This window comes from Sus scrofa, chromosome 12, assembly GCF_054392235.1.
Source record: "Sus scrofa isolate SSC_HxYL_T2T_F1_AM1 chromosome 12, Sscrofa_HxYL_maternal_Yorkshire_Landrace_v2.0, whole genome shotgun sequence".
Lineage (NCBI taxonomy): Eukaryota > Metazoa > Chordata > Mammalia > Artiodactyla > Suidae > Sus > Sus scrofa.
This window is the reverse complement of record NC_139394.1, coordinates 62,885,907-62,909,762: the sequence shown is the minus strand read 5'-3', so window position 1 is coordinate 62,909,762 and position 23,856 is coordinate 62,885,907. Positions and strand designations below refer to the sequence as shown.

At 51.5% G+C, this 23,856-nt stretch overlaps 1 long non-coding RNA gene across 1 annotated transcript in view; it reads right to left on the bottom strand.

Annotated features, from left to right (window-relative positions):
• Positions 1-23,856, bottom strand: part of LOC146398415 (uncharacterized) — a 314,462-nt gene that overhangs the window by 61,743 nt on the left and 228,863 nt on the right. The gene's annotated exons all lie outside the window — the stretch shown is intronic.

Here is a 23,856-nt window from a genome sequence, read left to right as displayed (position 1 = left end):
AACGCACACAAAAGCCTTCACGACAAGGAACTATTCACCCAAAGTGTTCACTAGTGCTGAGGTTCCCGCCTGAGGAAGTAAACCAGTTACAGCTCGTGTGTGTCCAAACCAGGCCTAAAAGCCAGATTCTAATTAATGTGTGACGGGTCGTTCTTTCATTCACCACTTGTTTCTTTCTCTAACTCTCTAAGTGACTCCATCAGAGCAAGCAAAGCAGTGTTTAGGGCCGTGCTATGTCAAGAGGAATATTGAAGAGAAGCATCACGGAGCTGGGTTTTCACACCCGAGATACAAGAGCCGCAGGTAACAAATGGATAGTTGCATTTCTGTGAAGTGAAATCGGTCCATTTCAGGTGGGAAAATTTCATTCCGATAAAACCGTTCTAAAAGTCTTTTTCAATTCAAGCCTCGCACCTTCAATTCGTCTCCACGACAGTGCCATGACCATTTCTTGCCACCTGACACAACGAAGTGTCAAGAAACAGAAGTACGTGGCTCCACTTCTGTTAAACAGGTGGATTCAGATGGCGGTGCCACGGTTTCCAGTTGGCCCCAAGTGGCTGAGTAATGGCCAAGGGAGACAAATTCTTACTGCCACTGTTTCTAGAAACCCCAGCTCTTTGGATGGGATCACCATAGAATCGGGGAAGAGAAGAGCATATGACTTCCCCACGTTAGGAAAATACGGCTCAGATTCAGTCCAACGAAAGCCTTAGTATGGAAATAAAACGCCCTCCTCTTCCCCTGCTGTGTCCTGGAGTCGGGGGAAGAATGGGACCTTAAAGACCCGAACGCCAAGCCCCACTGGGAAAACATCGGGTGTTACTACAGAACCTGTGGTCCCTGAAATATCTTCCTTAGCATGAAAACAGGTTTGCGTTCAGAGTCTCGAGTATACGGAGGAAAAGCATGGGTGCGGGAAGCAGAAAGCTGTTGGTCCCATCAGGAGGTTCTGCAGGGGCAGACCCTTCCCTTAAAGCTTCAAAAGCGAATGTGGAAAATGACAAGGCACAGCAACCTCAACCACCGAGTAATAAAGTAATGGATTTTTTATAAAAATTGAAAGAGGTGAGGGCGCTGAAAGTAGAAATTGCTTCTAATAGATGAATCCACTGCGGAGCATTTAGGATATTTAGTTAGTATGTTTCAGGCTCCAACTAACTTTCCGGTTACATTTCCTACTGCCCAGGTGTCTTTGAATAGCTACATACTCCAACAGCCTAATGCTCCTCCAGTTTCACTGTCAAGATAAAAAGTAACAATAAAGAGGGAGCCTATTCTGTGGCAAGTCCTTTTCATCCCCAAATTCCTGGGCCTGATACTTTACGTGCATCTAAAGGCTCAGATGAGAAAGAGCATCCTTTGTTAGCTTCTCCTGGCGGGTATGCGCTTAGGCTAGATTTCTGCTTGGGGCTGGCTGGTCAGTCCTAACTCCTCTGAGGCTCTAAGGTTGGTGTCTGGTGCACCCATCATCAAAGCGTGGTCCACGTGCTTCCAAAGTGACGCTATAGTAAACACGGAGTGTCTGCCATCCTTGAGAGCTTGTTCTCACTGCAAAGGGGAGCGAAGCTCCTTTTCGCTCCACCCCCTCTCTCCAGGCTGCCCTCACTTCCCAAGTGGCTTCTCCCCCTTCGTCCTGCCTGTGTCCACTGACCCCTGGTGGACTTAACCCCCCTACGGGCTTAACCCCACTGCTCTAAGTCCTCCCCTCCTTCCAAAGCACCCAACTCAAGGGTGTCCATGTCCCACTTCGGATTCCTGGGGAGAACCCTGCCATCCCCTGGGCCACGGCGCTCAGCTGCGGCTCAGGGAAGGTAATCTATTTATCTGATGTAGACGCCAGACAGATGAAGGTCAGGTGGTGTAACCTGCCCCGAGAGTATTTACGCTAGGCAAACAGGGCCCGAAGAAAGATGGAGGAAGCGGAGAGGAAGGTCCAGGGCACATGTGGGCGCTGGAGATGGAGGTGTGACTGCAAGGACACATCCCAGGGTACCAGTGCCCCACCCTTCACCCCTGACCTGAAGAACCGGGTCAGCAACTTGGCATTCAGCTCCTGAAAGGTTGTCTGCCTCTGGTCTGGGCAGTGGCACTTTTCTCCCACCTGTTTTCCCAGAAAGCCTTATCTGAGCTCAGATTTCTTTATTTCAAGCCTGCAACAGCTGGTCAACCGGGGAACAGTGAGAAGCAAGAAAATGCTACAGTCAGTTCCCTGCAGTTTCTCAGAGGGAACAAGAGCTTTTGATGAGCAACCATCAACGGATACCTTTACAGCCAAACTGGTTCTTATTTCAGATCACTTGATCTTACTCTCTAAAGCCCAGATCAGTTTCTTTGTCAGGAAAAGTTCAAGTAAATACTCTAGAATGATAAGAACTTCTCTTTATAGAGTTGTTATAATCTTTATATAATGATTCAAAGCGCGCTTTTACCATATTTGGGCTCGAATCGTTTTTTTTCCTAAATTAAAAAAAAAATGTTTCTATAGACTGTAACAGCATTTCTAACAAAGCACATTTCTCCTCCACTGAATTGCTGTCAAATATCGTTTTGGTCTCTTTCTTTTCACCGCTCTCACGTCACTGTCCTCTCTCTTCGAGGGGAACTGTTACCCGTCAGTGTTTTCTTGTATCCGCTTTGGGGTTGGTAGATGCCAACTCCAGTGGATAAGCAAAGAGGTCCAGCTGTACAGCACAGGGAAGTACATCCAGCCTCTTGGGGTAGAACACGGTGGAAGACAGAATGAAAAAAAAATGTCCATATATGCGTGGCTGGGTCACTCTGCTGTACAGCAGAAACTAGCCTAACGCTGTAAATTGACTATACTTTAATTTTTTTTTTTTTTTTTTTTTGTCTTTTTGCTATTTCTTGGGCAGCTCCCGCGGCATATGGAGGTTCCCAGGCTAGGGGTCCAATCGGAACTGTAGCCGCTGGCCTACACCAGAGCCGCAGCAACGTGGGATCCGAGCCGCGTCTGCAACCTACACCACAGCTCACAGCAACGCCGGATCGTTAACCCACTGAGCAAGGGCAGGGACCGAACCCGCAACCTCATGGTTCCTAATCGGATTCGTTAACCACTGTGCCACGACGGGAACTCCTAATTTTTTAAAAAATCCTTACGCCGAAAGTCTTCTTGCATCTTTGTTTTCTGGGTATTCCTTCCTGTCTTTTCAATGAGACTCGTAAGTGTCCTGTCTCCCTTTACAACCATCCGACCCCAGAATTAACGAGACCTTATTTTCTATTTCGAAACGTGGCCTTGATTCAACCTGCTTTGACCCTCTTCAGCTTTGCTTAGGCTGTGCCTTTTCATTTTGGGAAAAGTCCTCTTGAGAGAAAAACCCCCTTCCTACCAGCCCCCAAGCTTCTGGCCTTAAACAGCCTTAAAAACCTTCTTGGGGACATACTTTTCTCCCCCCTTTCTGCTCACTGAAATGCAAAAGCGCCAACCGGCCTCAGCGTCCGAGTGTAAGATGATTCCGTATTGAACACGTCTAGCTCTTCTTCCATCTACCCGTAAATAACAAGCTCTTTTTCAGACTCTTTGGCCCCGGCTATTTGATGAGGCCATTAATAAGACTTCCGTATCCACAGAGTGATAAACTCTACTGGCCTGCGCCGTATATAATGAATACACTGACAAATTGGAAGCAGATCTGCTCTGACCAGCCTCATCCTGTCTCCTCAGCTGCAAATCTCCCACGTGACACCCGTGCCCGGACCCTGCTTCCCTCGTCCATCCTGCCCGGCGCGGCCCTGGCCGTCTCCCCGTCTCTCCCCGGCTGGTCCACACCCACTCCTACGAAATTTCCATTGTTTAACGGACGCCAGTTCTCCAGACCGATCGGCATCATTTTAACTCTCACCTCCCTTCTTCCCGCTACTGCCACTCTGATGTCTGCTCAGCGTCGAAATCGGTGCTGTCTGATGTCTGACCCCGTGTCACCTTCATGACCAACCCTCCTCCCTTCCTAAATGATTGACAGTTTCCCCCCACTCACGGTTCGGGGCCGGGGCGACAGCCATACGCAGAAGGATACGGATACGAGTATATGTTCATTAGATTTCCCTGACATTTCAGACGTAAATAGACCTCGAAAGGAAACCATGGCTTGTCCACTCCATCCATTCTCTTAACCCTACCTTCTTCTTTAAGGGAAAAAAAAAAAAAAGGGTATTTCAACGAAGCAGCTCTTTCTGTGCCGTAATGATGAAACCCTATTCCTGTGGATAATTTGATGAGGAGCCCCGATCTGACCAGAAATGGTGAAGTTTTGCGTGAATCATTCAGGACCACGGAAGCTGACTTTCTCATTTGCTTTTTAACAAAACGCCCAGGATAAACTGTGCCGTCCGAGCTCTTCCCGACAGAAATGTCTGGAAACATTTTGCGGTTGGGGCTGTCACGAACAATTATTTTTCTTCTGTCTCCTCAAATGATTACCATTAAATCAGCCACTCTCCCCATTTGCTTTTATTAATAGGAATCAGTGCTAGCTGGACACCGACCCATCGCTCCGCTATAACTTGGTCGCTTGGTCACACGTGCCGATCTCGGAGAAGTGGTGACCGCCCTTGAATGGGGAGGTTTCTGCCTAGTTTCTCCCCCATCTGGCACTAACACTCCTCTTTGAGGCCGTATCTTTTCTGGATTGTGACAAAAAAATAAAAAATCTGTTTTAAAAAAGGCCTCAGTAACAGTGTCTAAGTTGGGGCTATACCTTCACCCCTCCGTGTTTGGCCCTTTAATGCAAGACTGCTCCCCCACTTGATCAGTGACATGGAGCCAGAGAGAGACCCGGCCGTGCTGCTGCCCTCGTCCCTGGATCCGGTCCGGACAGGCCACGTTTCCCTCTGACACATGCTCTGCTCTGTGGTTGTTACAGTCTGGCTTCTGCCACCTCTAGCAGCACTCATTCCTCGCTTGCAGAAGAAGGAGCTGGAAAATCACTCTTTGAATCCTTTACTACTGGAAATTTGGACAGTGCTTCTTCTTTGTCTTTTTAGGGCCGCTCCTGTGGCAGATGGAGGTTCCCAGGCTAGGGGTTGAATCAGAGCTGTAGCTGCTGGCCTACCCCACAGCCACAGCAACGCGGGATCCGAGCCGCGTCTGCAACCTACACCACAGCTCACGGCAACGCCGGATCCTCAACCCCCTGAGCGAGGCCAGGAATCGAACCTGAGTCCTCATGGATGCTGGTCAGGTGGACCCTTGGGTTGTTCCCACTTTTTGGCTGTTGTGAACCTGTGTGCATATTTCTGCTGGAGCCCCTGCTTTCATTCTTCCCAGCACGCACACCTCAGGGTGCCTTCCCGGACCAGGTGGTGGTTCTGAGCCGACGTCTCCAAGGAACTGCAGGGCGTTTCCACAGCGGCTACGGCGGCTACAGTCCCACCAGCAAAGCATGAGGTTTCTAATTTGTCCACACCCCCTCCAACACCTGTTATTTTGTTTTGTTTTGATTCGATTTGATTTCGGGGGGGGGGATAATAGCCCTCCCACTAGATGCAAAGAAAAAGCATGTTTCTCTTCTGGTCTCATTCCTTTCCGGCCCTTCCTTCCTTGCAATTCTTCGAAAGGGCTTTTTATTTTATTCTTTTAGTTGTACAGCCACACCTGTGGCATGTGGGAGTTCCCAGGCTGAGACCTACACCACCGCCACCGCCACAGCAGATCGGAGCCACGTCTGTGACCTGTGCCACTGCGTGTGGCAACACCAGATCTTTAACCCACTGAAGGAGGCCAGGGATCAAACCTGCATCCTCAGGGACACTAGGCCGGGGTCTTAACCCCATGAGCCACAGGGGAGCTCCATTATCGTCTTTGCATATGCAGAGTCTTTGCCATTCTCCTGACCCTTTCCTGACCTGCCCCTTTCTCTGTGGAATGGGCTGCCCTCGTTCCTCTCCACAACAGGAACCAACTAATCCTCTCTTTCCTTCCACTGCTTCCTCTGTCTTCTCTGCAACTTCCCACAGCTCAGAATCCCACTCTGATGCACGGAGTGGCTTCATCTGGATCGGATCCTCATTTGCCCAGCCTGTCTGGCTTTTCCGCTCTGGGGTCCCGAAAGCGACCAGCCTGTACCGCCCTCCTTCTCATCCCAGAAGCCCCCAGCCAGGGCAGGGCGCACGCTCACGATCCACCGCACGCAGCCTTCCTCCAAAACCACCCTCCCACTCACCTTGAGTCGAGGTAGTGCCAGACTCCTGATCTGCCCATTGGAGACGCTGCTGGTTGGTATGTGACCCTCGAGTGACCCCTCTGACCTACCACAGACCTCGACCACCAGGCAAAACCACACAAGTTCCAGTGTGACACCCCTCCCTTCGTGCCACATTCCTTGGTCACAAACATAGCCATGAAGACAATTTCCAGGCTGGCTTGTCACCCTCGCCAGAATCATAAACCCAGCCTGATGTTTCGTGACTCAGTCACAATTTCTCTCCTTATCCTGAAAATTCAAGCTACTGAGCAAGATGTAAGCAAAACATAAGCCTCCTTGGTAGGATCACCGTGCATTAAAACAGACTGAGTGTTATTCACTGTTTTCATTTGTTTTTTAAAGTGTCACCGTGAGTGAAGGGTCTGCATGAGATCTTGCTGCTGTCGTGTTGAAAAACGGACATCAGGAAAACACGACCAGGAGCAAATTCAGAACCATCCCAGCCTCAGAGACTAAACCTGTCTTCAGATGGCGACGCAGGTACCTAATCCTTAAAGAGCAGCCACCCTCCCAGAGGCCCCCCTTGCCTTGACCTCCTGCTTCAATGCTGAGAGGTGGGCTCATTTTGCTTTTCTGTAACCCAGCCTCCAATCTCACACTTTCACGCAGTAGCTGAGCGTCTCTGCTACGTCCCTAGCTGGGTTTCAGCCTTCCGACCCCCAGGTACCCGAGGATCCGGAGGTCCCAGCCCTTGGACCACATCCTTGACGTCTGCCCAGGGGGTCTGGAGATGGGACGACAGCCTTCTCTTTGAGCTCTCCCAGCACCCGACCTGTGCCTGAAGTCTCCCCTCGTTATTTTATCATCTCCACGATGTCCTCGTCGATTCATGCAGAAGCCAAGCGAAACCTGTTTCTCAAGAACGTGTTCCCATGACGGTCGCTCCTTTTTTCCCCTTCATACTTTTTCTAAGGCAGAGGACTTTTCTCTCTCAGTTTGAACCTGCTTCCTGTGGGCACTCGAAAGGCGCTTTTGTGGCTTTAGTTCTTCCCAGTGTAACTGAGCTTCTCCTTCAGGGTTTCCTTGTTTTCTGTCTCCCCCCGCCCCCGCTCCTTCCTTCCCTCCCCCCTCCCTCCCTTCTTCCTTCCCTCCCCCCTCCCTCCCTCCCTCCTTTGCTGTACCTGAGGCACGTGGCGTTCCCGGGCCAGGGACTGATCATGAGCCACGTATCTGGCTACACTGCAACTGCAGCAAATACCAGATCCTTTAAGCCACTGCGCATGGGGATTGAACCCATGCCTCTGCAACAACCCGAGCCACTGCAGTCGGATTCTTAACCCGCTGCGCCACAGCAGGAACTCCCTGAAGGGTTTTCCTGAAGAAAAGCCCAGTCGGCCTGGGCACAGCACGGCGGCCCTTTCCATCCTCCCGCCGTCACCTTCGAGCAGGAGGACTTACAGCAACGGGAATAGCGCTCGAGCCTCAGACCCTCGACTGGCTTGAGGCCCCTCCTGTGCGATTCTCGGGGTAGATACAACGGCTGCACCAGCAGGATGTGACTCCTTCCCCCTTTCCTGCCTTCTGGACTCAGACACCCCAAGTTCCATCCTCCCCGATGCCTCAGCTGTATTGCCCTGCTCCTCTTCTCCTTCTTACCGTTTGCTCCCGGCTGGTAGCTGAAATGCACGCAGAGAGACCACCGAGTGTGTAAGAGGCAAGAAGAAACCAGCGCCAGGGCGCCGCACTCCCAGCTCCACTTGAAAGGAGCGATGATGTTGCACCGTAACCTCAACGGGCCGAGCCAGATCAAAGCCACCCCGGTGACCGGGACGCTGGTTACGAGAATACAACGCGCACGTCATCCCACACCCTCTTAAGCCTTTCTGAGCCTATGTCCTAACCTAAATCCTAATACTGGGGTCAGCGGGAAGAACTAGTTCTAACGTGACTACTGAATTCTAGATTTATTAGTTTCTAAATATACGAATTCATTAAGACCCTGGGAAAGATACTCCATCTCTCACACTCAGTTTTCCAACCTGTACAGAAGGTACGATACGAATAGCGCTCAGAGCACTGGATTGTTATGAAGACTGAGTTATTAGCCAAGTGCTCAGACCAGTGCCTGGCACACCCTAAATAGGAGGTGAGCCTCAGCTTTTCCCTAAGCTACTGTTTAGAAGCTTTACAGACTCCCTGCCTTGGGTCTAGGAGGTGTCGGTTTCCATGACTACATTTGCATACGCACACCCCCATCATCCTCTGCGCTTCCAGGCCTCTTTGCTCAAAGGTTATGCAGTGAGAATCACTGTACCCCATTTTGATATTAGGGGGGTTTGGGATGAAAATGCTACAAAATTGGGTTGTGATGATCACTGTACAACTATAAACGTAATAAGTAAACTCATTGAGTAATAAAAATAAGTAAAAAAAAAAGACTCTCCAGCACACCCTGGCAGCTTCTGAATCCTAAGGCGCTCTAAGAGCTAAGGAGAAACAGAAGGAGAGAGGGGTTAGCTAGACCCATGGGTGGAGTCCCGTCTGTCATTCCACAGTCGCACGCCCCGATTCTGCAGAAACCAGTCGTGGGCAGGAGAGAGACCCCCCAGGCTGCCCACCGTGTCATCCAGCAGGGAGCAAACCCTCGGGGTTCCTGGTAGCGTGACCGGCGGGTCCCCTCCTGGTGGGGCTGTCGGAATCCCCAGGGAGCAGCCCCCATGGCCTCAGGCCCACACTGTCTTGAGACTCGGCATAAGTCCTTCGGGGCTCGTGGGGTCTCACTTTGCTCATCGGGGAGTAGGTTCCCACCGGCTTGCAACAGGCATGCGCGCGAGTCTGGTCAAACCCGAAAGCTCGACAGCTCAGCGGACCCTGATGATGGCACATTGGAACTGTGGACCCTTGAAGGTTGGCCGGAGCCTTCTGAACCCTGAGACTGACTTTGCTCCTCCACCAGTCCGGGTTCCTCAAAGTGGACAACTCCACGGTCATCCCCCAGCTGTCCTAACAGTTCGACGGCCCTTGCTCAGCAATCCCTTGGCAACTACCCGGCAGGGGAGCCTCTTTATTTAAAAACGACGCTCCTGGGCGCATTCATCTGGCAGCTTACGCAGAGGCCCTGCCACATCCCACCTCTGCCACCACCTGGTAGAGAGACACCTTGGAGTCCCATTTTCCATGTTCATTAGGAGAGAAAGAAAGACGGTGGTTTGGAAGTTAAAAATACATGGACTTTTCAAGCAATACCGTTCGGGACAAAAGCTTAATGACCGATGACGCATGTACTGGCCAGGCTGTCGCTCAACAGCTGCGGCGATGAGGACGAGATGAGCCAGGAAGCAGAGCTGCTCCGTTTATCAGAATGTTTTGAGGTCGCAGGATGAGTTCTCACTTCCAGTTTCAAAACTTCCACCCAAGCAAAATGCTCCTTTGCAGCCCTTTTCTTAATTCTTTAACGTTTCCACCCTAGTATTTTATTTTATTTTATTTTTTTCTCTTTTTGCCTTTTCTAGGGCCACTTCCCGAGGCATCTGGAGGTTCCCAGACTAGGGGTCTAATCGGAGCCACAGCCGGCGGCCTGCACCACAGCCACAGCCACACAGGATCTGAGCCATGTCTGCGACCTACACCACAGCTCACAGCAACACCGAATCCTTAACCCACTGCGTAAGGCCAGGGACCAAACCTGCAACCTCATGGTTCCTGGTCGGATTCATTAACCACTGAGCCACGATGGGAACTCCTACCCTAGTATTTTAAAACAGATACTGTGTAATGTAATAAATGCAAATTCGCTGTAACAAAATCACGAGGAAAATCATAGGCAATAATAACAAATTTAAAATTTAAGCTTAAAATTGGGAAATCCCACTTTAAGTATATTTATTAAATTGCATCACTACATCAGATTTTCTGTCTCTATGTAACAAACCAAGTGTGTTTTCTCCGATACAAGTTTACAGAGTTTAAAACATCTATCTTCGCGCATTTTGTTGGACATTTGGGTCCACATAATTTGTTTAAAAAATAAATTTTGTGTTTCGTGTGTCACATAAAAAAAGGCACCTGTTTCATACAATCCAGTGACTGTTGTCATTCACTGGCACTTATTTACAGACACGATGCATGAGAGTCTCAGTGTCATTGATGGGGTGAACACTGTTTCAACATTATAACTGGCCTAATTGGGTCTTTAAAATGAAAATTAACAAAACTTTGGATTTATATATATATCCTTTTCCTTAAAATCAACTGTGTCTAGCTTTCTTTTGGTCCAAAACAAGACATGGGGAGGGTTTTGTTTTTCTGATAAAGCCAGTATTAATGCTAGTTTTGTTGTTATTTAGATAGTTTACTTTATTCCTTTGGATTTCCAAAACTCTTTTTCAACAGCTCTACTGACCTGTGACTGAACATAATAAACTATGGATTTAAACATACGGTTTGATAGAGTTTGAAAGGTGTAAAACCCATGAGACCTTCACCATATGTGAAATAACAAATATATTCAACACGCAAAAATTTCCTCTTTCTTCTTTTAGGTCTATCAGGTCTCACTTCGTATTTTCTGAAGTTCTGTTTTTAGGTACAGACACCTGTAGGACTATTCCGTCCCCTTGAAGAATTAACCTTCTTCACTATTACAAACAGTCTTCTTCATTTTTGATAATTTTTGTTTTGGAAATATGCTTTGTCTACTATAAATACAGTTATTCAAGTTTTATTTTCATCAGTGTTGGCATGGTAAATTTTTTTCTGTTCTTTCACTTTTAATCTGTTTTAGTCTTTGTGTTTAAAATACCTTTCTTACAGGCAGCATACAGTTGGGTCTTGACTTTTCATTAGGACAATCTCTGCAATTTAATTGAAGGATCTAGACAATTTACATTTAATGTGGTTATTAATAGAGTTAGGTGCAAATCTGCCATCTTTATTCCTTTCTTTATCTACTTCTGGCTCCCTTTATGATGAAATTTTATCTTTGTTGGCTTGTGGGAGTGAATTTTTGAAGTATAATGAGTTTGTTCTTATGTGAAATGTCCCAAGGAAAGCAGGATTGCCACAACGTCTAGACCTTACAGTTCTATTACAAAAACAAAGTGCTAGCAGAAATTGACTGGACATTGTAAATCAACTACACTTCAACTGAAAAGAAATTATAATTAAAAAGTCTGAAAAAAAACCCAAATAAAGTGCCGCGTTTCTTCCACCTCCCGTTTAACACTAAGTCCTACCTGCCTCTTTGTTATTCTAACTTATCCTAGGCGGTCTGCAGGCACATGTGGACACGTGCACACACACAATTCACTCCACTGGTCTTTCTCATCTCTCACTCCGTCCTAGGATCGCATCGCTTTAGAGAACTGGGGCCACGCAGCTTATTTCTGAGATAGGCATATTCGTTTCTTCGGGCTGCCCGAACAAACTGCCACAAACTGAGAGGCTTATAAATTTATTCTCTCATAGTGCAGGATGCCAGGGCTCTGAAATCAGGGTATTGGCAGGATTGGTTCCTTTAGGAGACGCTGTTCCATGCCCCTCTCCTGGCTCCTACTGGTTTCCAGAATCTTTGGGGTTTTCAGGGAACTGAAACCTCTGCCTCCCTCTTCCTTCCATGAGTGTCTGTGTGCCCTCTGGGTCCTCCTTACAAAGACACCACGCTGTACCCCTGAAACGCATACATTATACGTCAACCCTACTCCAATAAAATTTAAAATAAATATCTCAGAGGCACTTAAAAAAAAAAAAACCCAGCGGTCATTATATCTAGAGTCCAACCTAATCTAGCATGCTTGCATCTTTTTTAAAAGTTAAATATAGCTGACATACAACATTCAGTTGGCGCAGGTATACCAGAGTCACTGTGAGATGATGTAACTCACAGCTGTCATCATTCAGGACTATACATTTTTTTTTTCTTGTGCGAGAGAACTTTGAGGATCTACTCTTAGCAGCTTCTGCATATGCAACACGATACTGTTAGGAGAGTCGCCAGGCGATACATGGCATCCCACACATGTGACGTCTTTATCTTGTACCCAGAAGTCTGTCCCTTTCGACCCCTCTACGTATTGCACTCACTCCCACCTCCCACCTCTCACAACCACTGATTTATTCCTTGCATCCACTCGCTTGGTTTGGGGGTTTGGTTTCTGTTTTTTAGATGCCACGTAAGAGTGAGATCGTGTGGCATCTGTCTCTCTCTGTCTGACTCACTTCACTTAGCATGGTGGCCTCAAGGTCCAGCCACGTGGTCACAGGGAACGGCAAGTTTTCATTCTTTCCTACGGTTAAATAATATGCCATGGCTCATACATACACTTCCCTTTATCTGCACAGCCACTCACAGATATGGGCTGTTACAAATGCTGCTACCGTGAACAAGTGGCGCACATATCTCGTCAGGTCAGTGGTTTTTGGTTTCTTCAGAAAAATGCCCAGAACTGGGAGGGATGGACTGTATGGTTGTTCTCTTTTTGTTTATGCTTTTTAGGGCCATACCCACAGCATCTGGAAGTGCCCAGGCTAGGGGTCAGATCAGAGCTGCAGCCACCGGCCTCCGCCACAGCCACAGCCATGTGGGATCCAAGCCACATCTGCCACCTACTCCACAGCTCATGGCAACACCACATCCTTAACCCACGGAGCGAGGCCAGGGATCGAACCCGCATCCTCATGGATACTAGTTGGGTTTTTAACCTGCTGAGCCACCACGGGAACTCCCTGTATGCATGTTTTTGTCAGTAAAGTCTCCAGCTTATCAGGTACCTTCCCTGAGACTGGAAACCCTTCACAGGAAGGCTAATCGTTTACACTTGGAAGGCAAATCTCCTGCGTAAAGCACCGTCTCCCTTTCCTCCGAGCAGGAAAGCTTGAATTTACACCATCTTTGACTTTTCCCTTGATCCGATCTCTTGAAGAGTAAGAATACTCTCTTTGCTGACCTGAAGGTATCATCAAGGCTCTTGCTTCCAAAAAGGTGGATCACAGAACAGTGGCCACCAGATGTGACTTCCTAATGGCTAAGGAAGCTCCCACTGTGTTAGTTCCCGGGGCTGCTTTCCCGCACCCTTGCTCGGAAGGCCTCCCTTCAGGACTCTCGTTCCTCGCAGCCCACAGACCCCTCCTCACACCACTCCCCGCCCTTTCTTTCTTCCTTCCTCCCCTCTTCTCCAGGCTGCTCGGGCTAAACCGACTAGAGCATTCACATAAAAACAGCAGCCCAGGAGCTCCCATTGTGGCCCAGCGGGTTAAGCACCTGACTAGTATCCATGAGGATGTGGGTTCGATCCCTGGCCTCCCTCGGTGGGGTAAGGATCTGGTATTGCCCCAAACTGTGGTGTAGGTCACAGGCACAGCTTGGACCCCTCATTGCCATGGCTGTGGTGTAGGCTGGCGGCTGCAATTCCGATACAACCCCTAGCCTGGGAACCTCCATATGCCGCGGGTATGGCTGAAAAAAGAAAAAAGCGGAAAAAAAAAAAAAAAAAAAAAACCAGCGGCACAATAACACACCCAAGACCTGGCAGTGACAGTTGCCTTTCTTTGCCTTTTGTCACACCCGTTTTGGTGCCTGGATTTTCACCTATCGCAGCACAGATGTGTCCAGCTGCAGCCCCCACCTCATGCTATCGTTTCTGGTGAGAAACAGAGGCTCTTCAGGAGAGAAGAGCTCAACCCTCCTGAGTCTCCTGTCCAGCCGACACCCTGGTCACTGTCCTAGACGCACAGCCGCCCTGCTCTGCCACCTCCTCCCCAGACACTGAGTTCTTTAACTCCTTGGCTCCATTGCCAGGGCAGTTCCACAGCCCTGGTACCCTCAGCCTGCTCCCCATGCCAGTCCCACCCTGTTACCGACCTGCGTCCTTGGCCTCCTTAATCCATAGAAAGTCAGGCAAGGCTTTATTTGGGGACTTTGCTGGGGCAGGGGCAGTGAAAACAGTTCCCTTGTCCCCTTGCTCCCTGAGGGTGGTAAGCTGGTTCCTTGCTGGGGTGAGGGCAGGGCTGGGTCTGGGGCTTGAGGCAGAGGGGTGGCCTCCTAAGGATGGATGGGGTGGTGGCTGGTGGTGTGAGGGCAGGAGGCAGCACGGTGCCACCCCAGAGAGGCGTCTCCAGACACAGAAGTTCATTAATTGACGTGTTGTGTCGAAGGGTCCCTGGAGGTACAGCAGCACCGTGTACCATCACCTGCCTCCTGTACTCACAGGGGACACCGCTCCTGGATCAGGGTGCTCGGACATAACGAACCCCGATTTCCCCCAAGAGTTCTCCCAGCCACATGGAAGCCGCCACCAACGACTGAAGCCACTGCACATGATGAGCCTACGTGCCACCCCTGCTCTGGAGTCCAAGGCATGAACTCTAGGGATAAAAATGGGAAAATGAGGCTAAGAAAGGAAGAGAGACGGGACCCCTGGGGTCTCAAATGATAGCCTCCCCTTTTATAGTAGGTTCAACTGAATCACCCTGCAGCTTCCCAGTCTTACAGCAGAAACCCAGGTGCCCAGAAGACCTCTGGGTTCCCCGAGATCACGGCGCCACGAGAGGGTGTGTCTGTGCTGCATTTTCATTGGTCCACAGGGGTCTGGGCGACGGCACAGCCGCAGAACGACTGCCAAGATTCCAGAAAGCTCGGGCAGCAGGTTCTTGGAGCCGAGCTGGGCAAGTGAGAGGCGCTTGATACACGTCGCCTGTCCCTGCTTCGAAGTCAGGACTTCAACGGGTTCCCCTCCTGGCGAAGCTGGAGAGACCTCTTCCACCACCAGCCCAGCCGTTCTTGCGTGGGCTGGGCCTTGGCCCCTGCTCGGGGCCACGCCGCACGCGGGAAGGGGCTGTAACCCGCTGCCCTGTGCGCGTCCCACGCCCTGCCAGGGGCTATGCCTGCGGGGTGGGGTCCCCGGCGGTGGCGCAGGAATCGTGATCAACTTCCCCCAGTGCAACCTGATCCCGGCCCCTCGCTGTGCGTCCTGTTGGCTTGGGCTCCCCTCAGGAAAGCCCTTCGTGGGAAAGGTGCTTTTCAAAGTGTGGAGGGGTGTGTCAGCGGGGACGTCTTGAGTTACAGGTGAAGTGACCAGGGCGGGAAACACATCTGCTCCGCAGGCCCGGCTTCCCCCGGGGGCGCACAGCTCTCCAGCTCCGAGCGACACTGCCCAGCGGTGCCCTACACCCCAGCCAATGGCCCCAGGAACCCTGTGCCCAGTGCCAGTTAAAACGGGCAGCGGCCCGGCCTGGTGTCTCTGATCCGTGAGCTGCCCACGAGGCTAGGAGGGAAAGACCTGCCTTCTCCTTTCCGCTTCCTTGCCATCCAGAGCAGTTAAGACAAGTGACTCACCATCCCGCTCTTGGCAATGAGTGCCATTTCGGGGGGGCTAAGCTGAGGCCTTGAAGCAAAAGAGGGTCAGAGGTTTCTACTGCATTTTCAGGAGGTCACTGTCACAGCCTTTCGTCTATCTGTGTCTCTCCATCTTACTACCTAAAAATAAAACCAAAAAGACGGAGTTCCCCTTGGGGCTCAGGGGATTAAGAACCTGACTAGTATCTATGAGCACACGGGTTTGATTGGGGGCCTTGCTCAGGGGGTGAAGGACCCAGCGTTGCCACACGCTTCAGCGTAGGTGACAGACGCGGCTCGGATCGGGCGTGGCGTGGCGTAGGCCGCCCCTGCCGCCCCAATTCAACCCCTAGCCTGGGAACTTCCATATGCTGCAGGCGTGGACCTGAAAAGGAAATAATAATAATAATAAAAATAATAATCAGAGAGGGATGAACCCACTGAGCTCTTCTCAACAGAGCCGTGGACGCTGGACCCAGCTGATCCTCGGGGAACTTTCTGCACAGCAGGTCACGCTTCGCGGCTGAGGCTCTCGAAGGAAATGTGCTGTTCGACCTGACGTGTGGATCCGGGGCCAGGAGGGGGCCCCCAGGCACAAGAGCGCCCTCCCAGCGTTACAAGGTGTGCTGGGATTTCAACCTCCATTCCAGACCTGGCAGGCACATACCTTGCTTCTCCACGGGCCTCTGGGCGACGCGCTGCAGCATCCTGCAGGCTGTCGTTGGGGGTGGGAGGATACGGAGGAAGTGAGCAAATCGTGGGGTTTTTTTCTGCCTGTGCGCCAAGCAGAAAACACTATTCGAAAGGAGGGCAAGATAAATTCCTCGGCGAAATCAGCGATCCCAGCTATGTCCAGTAAAAGATGTTCGGCCTCAGCCCTGATTATAAACACAATCCATGCTGCCTTTTTCATGAAAAACAGAAGATGCATTAAAGTTTCGGGTTTTCTGACAACGCAGGGTTTCAAAGGCAGCAATGCAATCTGATCCTCTCCCAACCTCCCGGACCAAAATCCAAGGGTGCGATCTGATGGGCCAGGGGCACAAAGGCACCCACAGGACGGTCAAGTGACGTCCAGTGCAGCGCCCAAGGGCACCGTGAACTTTCAATTTCATTTCTTCATGGACCCAACAAGATCTTGGGAGTTAACCACGCCCGCTTCCCGAAGACCTTGACAAAGCCCCCGGGGGGTCACCCTTGTCTTTCGCCCCAGTGGGCACATCCTGATTTCCTTGGCCTTCTCATGCCACAGGCACCAAGACCCCTTCGACCCCTCTTCCTCGATGAACCACTTGGAAGCAAAGTGAAATCCCAGATGGTTCCTCCGTGAGAACAGAAGAATTCCCGACTTCATTCCTGAAACTCACGCTCTTCCATGAGCTCGTGGACAGACTGCTCTCGCGACTGCGAAGAGCAGAGAGGGGAGAGCCTGGCCCTCCCACTAGAAGCTGCCATGCGCCCCTGACAATGCCATACCTGGAACGGGCTGCCTCTGCCTGCCGGGTGTCAGTCCAGAGCCGGCTCTGGGGACTGTGTGATCAGCCTGGCCTCTGACTAATCTCACCTTCCCCACCTTCCCACCTCCCGGCACGCTCCGCTCCCAGCCGCCGTCTGTTCGACCCACGGACGCCTTAGGCTGCTGGTTCGGCTCACGTTCCTTCTGACTTTCCTTGGACCCCAGCGGGGAGAGCCCAGGGGGAGTTGCGTTCAAGACCTGGGGCTTCAGAGCTGGGGGAAGAGATGAACCCCGTCGGGCTGTGTCGAATACGGGGCTCAGCTCCAGGGTTGGCAAGAGGCCTTCCTCCCGATGCTGCTACAAACCACGTGGGTGTGAGGACGGAGAGGGGCTCGATGCAACCCACAGAGCCAGGTGAGAACAGCGGAGGCCTGAGCTCTAGCAGACAGAAGGCTTCAAGTGTGACGGGATGGCCTGTCCACCGGACCGGCTCCGACGAGGGGGAGGGCCTGGGTCAGGTGACAAGAACGCAAAGGACCATTGGAGACAGGAGCGGGAGAAGGGCGTCCCCCACGGGGGCCCGGGAAGAGATGGCCGGGTCAAGGCGGGGAGAGGCGAGCCCGGCTGCTCAGTGAGGCTCTGGCCTTAAGTCCTGTGGACGCCAGAAGGATGTCCCCTCCAGTGGAGGACGTGACGCACGCGGTCCCGCGATGGACGGAGGAACTGAGGTCTCACGAGGGTCTCTCTTCAGAGTCACCGGGGGCCGGGACGGAGTCCGTCCTGCCCAACTGAGTGAATGAGGAAATTGTGTTTTTCCCCCAATCTCTCTAGAGAATGGTAAATTCTTCGGAAATCCTCTCTGAGGGGCAGGGCTGGGAGGGCGAAAAGGACCCCACAGCTCCTTGGTTTTGCTCCCTCCCCTTCTGCAATCCACGCACGCAAGCACGCCTGCCACTCCCCTCTTGTAAGTTAGCCACGCGCCTCTAGGGACTTGGTCTTTGAAACACTATTTAGGCGATCATATGAAGAAGAGGGATTAGTTACTGCTTTCTTCAAAATACGAACTTTGGACGAAGGGGAACTTCAGGAAGAAAACATTCCCAGGCTCGTTCTTCCTGTGACTGAAGAAGGATTTTTAAACAACTTCCCCCAGTTTTATTGCTATCTAAGTGACATCTAACTGCATTAGTTTAAGGATTATAACAGAATGATTTGATAAACCCATGTAACGCAAAACGATTGCCACAGTAAGTCTAGTCAACATCCGTCACCTTGAACAGCTGCAAATTGTTTTCTTGTTTTTTAAAATTTTTTAAATATAGTTGATTTACAACGTTCTGTCAATTTCTGCTGCAGAGCAAAGTGACCCAGTTACACATCTATGCACGTTCTCTCTCTCACACGACCGTCCGTCTGTTCCATCACAAGTGACTGGATACAGCTCCCTGTGCTGTGCAGCAGGACCTCACTGCTTATCCACTCCCAATGCAAGAGTTCGCATCCATCCCACTCCCTCCCCCTCCCGCCTGGCAGCCACAGGGTGTTTTCTTGTGATGAGAACTTTTAGGCAGCTTTCAAACAGACCGTACAGTATGGTGAGCCAGAGCCACCACGCTGTGTGCTGCATCCCCAGAAGTTACTCATCTTCAAACTGGGAGAAGGGCAGATATTTTGGGAGAGAGCTGGACTGAGATGGTAGGTCCAGAAGAGAGAGAAGAAATTTTGAGGGAGGAAGAAGGAAAAAGGAGATGAGCTGAAGTCCTCTCATGAGTTGCGTGTGTACACTGGTTTAAAAGATAAAAGAGGGGAGGGTAAATATATTATCTTGGAATAAATATGAGCAGGAAACGAGGCCCAAATTTCCAGCCACTGTGTGGGGCTGCTGAGTAGCAGCGGAGTCTGGGGTCCAAACCCCAGCAGTTTCCATGTTCCTCACGCTCCTACTGTGACACCAGCACAAAACGCAGCTTTCTTTAAAGTTTTGTTTCAAAACCTATCATAGATGTTAGTGGTGACCTAAACACATAAAAAAAAAATGTAATTAAAAATCTGAAGGGAACCTTCCTACACTATTGGTGCAAATGTAAATTGGTACAACCACTATGAAAAACAGTACGGAAGTGCCTTAAAAAACTAAATACAGAACTACCAGACAATGCAGCAATCCCACTCCTGGGCATATACCTGGAGAAAAATCACAATTTGAAAAGATACATGCACTCCAACATTCACTGCGGCACCATTCACAGTAGCCAAGACATGGAAACAACCTACATGTCCATCCACAGAGAAATAGATAAAGAAGATGTGGTACATATATACAATGGAATATTACTCAGCCATCAAAAAGAATGAAAGGATGCCATTTGCAGCAACATGGATGGGCCTAGAAATTCTCATACTAAGTGAAGTACGTCAGACAGAGAGAGATAAATATCATATGATATTACTTACATGGGGAATCTAATTTTAAAATGATACAAAAGAATTTACGGACAAAACAGAAACAGATGCAAAGATTTCGAAACCAAACTTAAGGTTACCGAAGGGGACATGGTGGCGGGAATGGATGAACTAGGAGGTTGGGATTCACATAGACACAAGGCTATATATAAAGCAGATAACTAACAAGGACCTACGGTATAGCACAGGGAAAGCTACTTGATATGGTGTAATAACCGATACAGGAAAAGAAGCTGAAAAAGAGTAGATACACGTCTAACTGAATCACATGCTGTACACCTGAAACTAACACAACATTGTGAGTCAACCACACTCCAATAAATTTTTTTTTAATTAAAAGTCTGGCTTTTGTGAGCTCCCCTTGTGGCTCAGTGGTAACAAACCTGACTAGTGTCCATGAGGATGCAGGGGTGAGTCCTGGCTTCCCTCAGTGAGTTAGGATCTGGTGTAGTGGCGAGCTGGGGTGTAGGGCACAGATACGACTCAGATCCTGCGTGGCTGTGGCTGTGGTGTAGGCTGGTGGCTACAGCTCCAATTTGACCCCTAGCCTGGGAACCTCCATATGCCAAGGGTGCGGCCCTCAAAAGACAAAATATTTATATAATAGGAAGAATCTGCCTGTTTTAAAAGGAAATGTGAGGAAGGACGTGAGGCCTTGGCAATCTTTATGCTCCTGTCGGAGAAAACCTGACAAACACCCCCCACTCCGCCTGCCATCAAGGGGCCTGGGCCTCACCCGGAGGGGAACGAGCAGGTCAGAAGACCTGATGGGAGCCACAGGCTGAGACAGCCCCGCAGCCATGACTCTGGCAGAGGACAATTAAACGCCCCGCTTGTCCTCAGACCGGAATGGGCTCCCCTAAGACATTTCTCTTACGAGCAGCAAGGAGACGCGGCTCGGGTAGATTCCATAGGCGTAAACGTGCCTCGCCCCAATCCGGAGATTAGAGGGTTGGCAGCGACGAGGATAAACATTCAGCCAAGAGAAGCGAGAGGTACCCCCGGCTGTGACTCCCTGCTGGCTTGTGAGGGGCTCGAAGGGCGACGCTTCTAAGTCCACCTCGCATGCCCAGCAACCCCACACCCGTCTCTGGGGGAGGAAACAGAGCCCCGGGCACTCCGAGTGCCCACCCGAGTTTTCAGAGGAGCCACGCGCCGGGGCCCGAGGACACGCCAGACGGCCTGGCTCCAGGGCCTACCCTCTGCGCCCACGGCTCCACCTCCTCCGGCTTCTGACGGGGCCCTCGTCCCAGAGGACTCTGTGCTGGAGACGTTGAAAGTCCAGTGGGTCCCGTCTGGAAAGCGGTGCTAAACAGTTCCTACAGGCGTGGCACTGGACACTCTTCTATCTTTTTCTAGCCGCCCTGGGATGAATCGAGTTCATTTCTTTGATCTTGGGAGAGTAGGTCTGTCATAGAAGCGACTGTTTTCCCTAGAGACCACACTTGGATAAAGAAAAAATGATAATAAAGAAAAAAGAAAAAAAAATGGGACGCGTGTCTGCTCTGGTGATGAATCAATCCTTGGTTCACGCGGTTGTAGGATGGACGGTCCAGGGGCAGGGACCCGGCGCTGGCGGGCTGTCCAGGCAGAGGGAACTCACCTCTGTAGCTGGTCTTGCGCGTCTCACATCCTCTTCATTGAGGCCAGATGTCCCTTCCGCTGGCATCTTTTAAGGCTGGGGCATCCCGATCAGGAGAAGCTTCTGTGTCAATGGTTTCTGGATGGATCCCGTTCCTTTTGTGACCTGCCTTCACCCCATCAACACACGCATCTTCCAGAAATTCTTCCCTCCTGGTCAAAAAACTGTCCTGGGGTCGCGCTTGGTCATCCCCTAATTGGGTCCAGATTTTTCCTTCTGATGCTATTTTCTGTGACTCTTTCCTGGCTTACCTGCTCCCAACCTTTCAGTCCATGCCTGCCTGCCTCTGAGACACTGGCTCATGCTTTCTGGAATGTTCTCTGTTCCTACCTCGTAATAGCTCCGGGGGTCTTAATCCTGTGACCCCCGCCCCAAGGCCCAGTGGCCGAGCTGTGTCTTCCACACCCCTCCTCCAATCACTCCGCGGCTTGAGCCCCGCCCCCGCCCTTGAGCACAGGCCCGTCGTGACACGCGACAATTTCTAGGCCGTCATCTGTCTTTTAGTTATTTATACACAAACCGATATTCCTAGACGGCAGTTTTCTTGAGCACAGGACTGGGTTCCCTCTGGGGTGGAAACAAGCAGACGCAGGTACTGTGGTAGGTGCGCCAGGGGAGGAGAGCCGGGTCCGTCCCCTGTGTCACCCGGAGAGGGCTTCTCACCCTTCGCAGGGACAGACTCACGACAAGTGACTCCGCTCTCCTGTGTTTGCAGTTATGTGTCTTCCCCAAAAACGACCGACCAGGCCATTTTTCCAGCTCGCTGCCCAAGTGTCCCTATGGGGAGCTGGCTGCCCCAGCGGCCACCGGCCTCCAGTGTCCCACGCCCCTCCCACCACACACACAGTTGCTCTGAATCAGGGGCTAATCCTCAACTCAACCCTGATGAGCGAAGTTCAGTCGGCTTCTTGAAGGTTGACTTCAGCTGAGGCCACGCGTGGAGAGCAGTATTAGGAAGGGCATTTTGCTTCCAAGGTTTTGGGTGCCTTCTCCTGCCTGCCCAGCACAGGGATCTGGAGATGCCCACCAGGGCTGCGTGAACAAGCCTTGGCTCCCAATTTTGCCTTTCCCCATGTATGACCAAGCCTGAGCAGGGTTTCGAGAGTCAAGACACGAAGGCTTGGCCTATCCCCCTTGTCTGTTTCAACCTCTTGAATGGCCAACGAAGGGCTCTTCTTACCTGTTGGTCTTGGGCTGGCGCTTCAAGCAGGTTCCGTCTGCCAGCAGGGGCTACAGCTGGTGCCTCCTGCCTCTCCACCACCTGGATCAAGAGCGCTGTCATCCTCCGTGCTGGCGTGAAGAACACAGGTCCGTCAGAGGTTCCTGGGACAAGGCTGCAGGACCAACCAGCAGCCGTGCTCCAGGGGTGTCTTGGAACTGACTCCTACTGTAGGCTCATGGAGCCAAGTGCTTGCCTCTCTTCCCAAGTTCATACACATTCAGCGATGTCATGCTGGTGCCTTAAAAGCAGCGGGGGTGAGAGTATGTACAGCGTGGAAACTGGCGAACACTTTTCTTGCTTGCTTTCTTCTCTTTTCTTGCTTTCCCTCCCTCCCTTCCCTCTTCCTCTGCTTTCCTCTCCTCTTCTTCTCTTTCTGTTTGGAGAGCTGGTTTACCAAATGCCACTGAAACAAGCCCATCGCTGCTCCTAAGGACACATAAAAGACAGCCCGCCTGCCCACAGGGACCCTCCTAATGCAGACAACGTAGCCCACCTCTTCCAGGCCGCGTCGGCACGAGGAAGCTGAGGCACGCGGTGCGCGGCGCCAGGAGGAAGAAAGACTAAACACAGCTCCATCCGCACCCTCCGCACTGGCGGCTTAGTTCCACCCGAGTCCAGCCTCAAGGTAACGCCTTTTTCTGCCCCAGAGAGCCAGAGGAACGCCGACACACAGTGGGGGAGAAAAAGTCAAATGGACTCGTTAACTTTTTTTTAAGAGGATAAATGAAGTCAATACATGTTTAGAGCAGAAAGAGCCGCTTCCAGTCCAGGCTGCTCGTACTTTTCCATGTCATGCTGGCCCTAATGGGAAGTGACAGCCGCTGAAAGCTGCTATTCATGGTCATCTGAAACAGCTTTTCCTCCCAGATGAAACGCGGTGTGGCCTGCGTCTAAGCGCGGGCACCGAAGCCCGGGCGAAGGTATTCCCCAGGCCCCCGAGGGCCGGCAGAGGCGACTCTGTTTGTGAAGGGGCTTCCGGGCCGGGCATCAGCGAGGCCCAGTGTCAACAACAGGCGTCTCGATGTCCCCTTCGCTCAGGCCCGAGAGGGCGGTCCTGGCCCAGCCTCTGCCCACCTCGGGCCTCCTCTGTGTTCCCCATCAGCGGCAGGCGCTCGGGGTCCCTGCGGATCCGGGGTGAACAAAGCCGAGTTTATGCTCACCGCCTCCCGGGTGGACCCCTTCCCGGGGCGCGCCGCGTTGGGGTGGGCAGCTGCCGCAGGGCTGAGACGGCGGGTCTGCCTTCTCGACGGTGAGTACCGAGCGCAGAGGCGCGCGGAGCCGGAGGGAGTGCGGGGTCCCCCCAGCAGAGAGCCTTCACCCCGTCTGGTTCCAGGGAGGCGAGTGCACCCTCCCTGGAACCAGACGCCCTCGCCGCCGCTCCGGGTCGCGCCATCTGACACTGACGGGAGTTCCCAACACGGGGCTTCCTTCAGGACCGACTGGGCCCTATTCCATCCGCCGCAGGGATCCAGGGACTTAGAGACGGCGAGGGGGGAGCTTGGTAGCTGGAAGCTGGGCACTTGGACGACGAACAGCGTCTGGGCCAAGAGGAGAGTCCTTCTGGGGGACCAG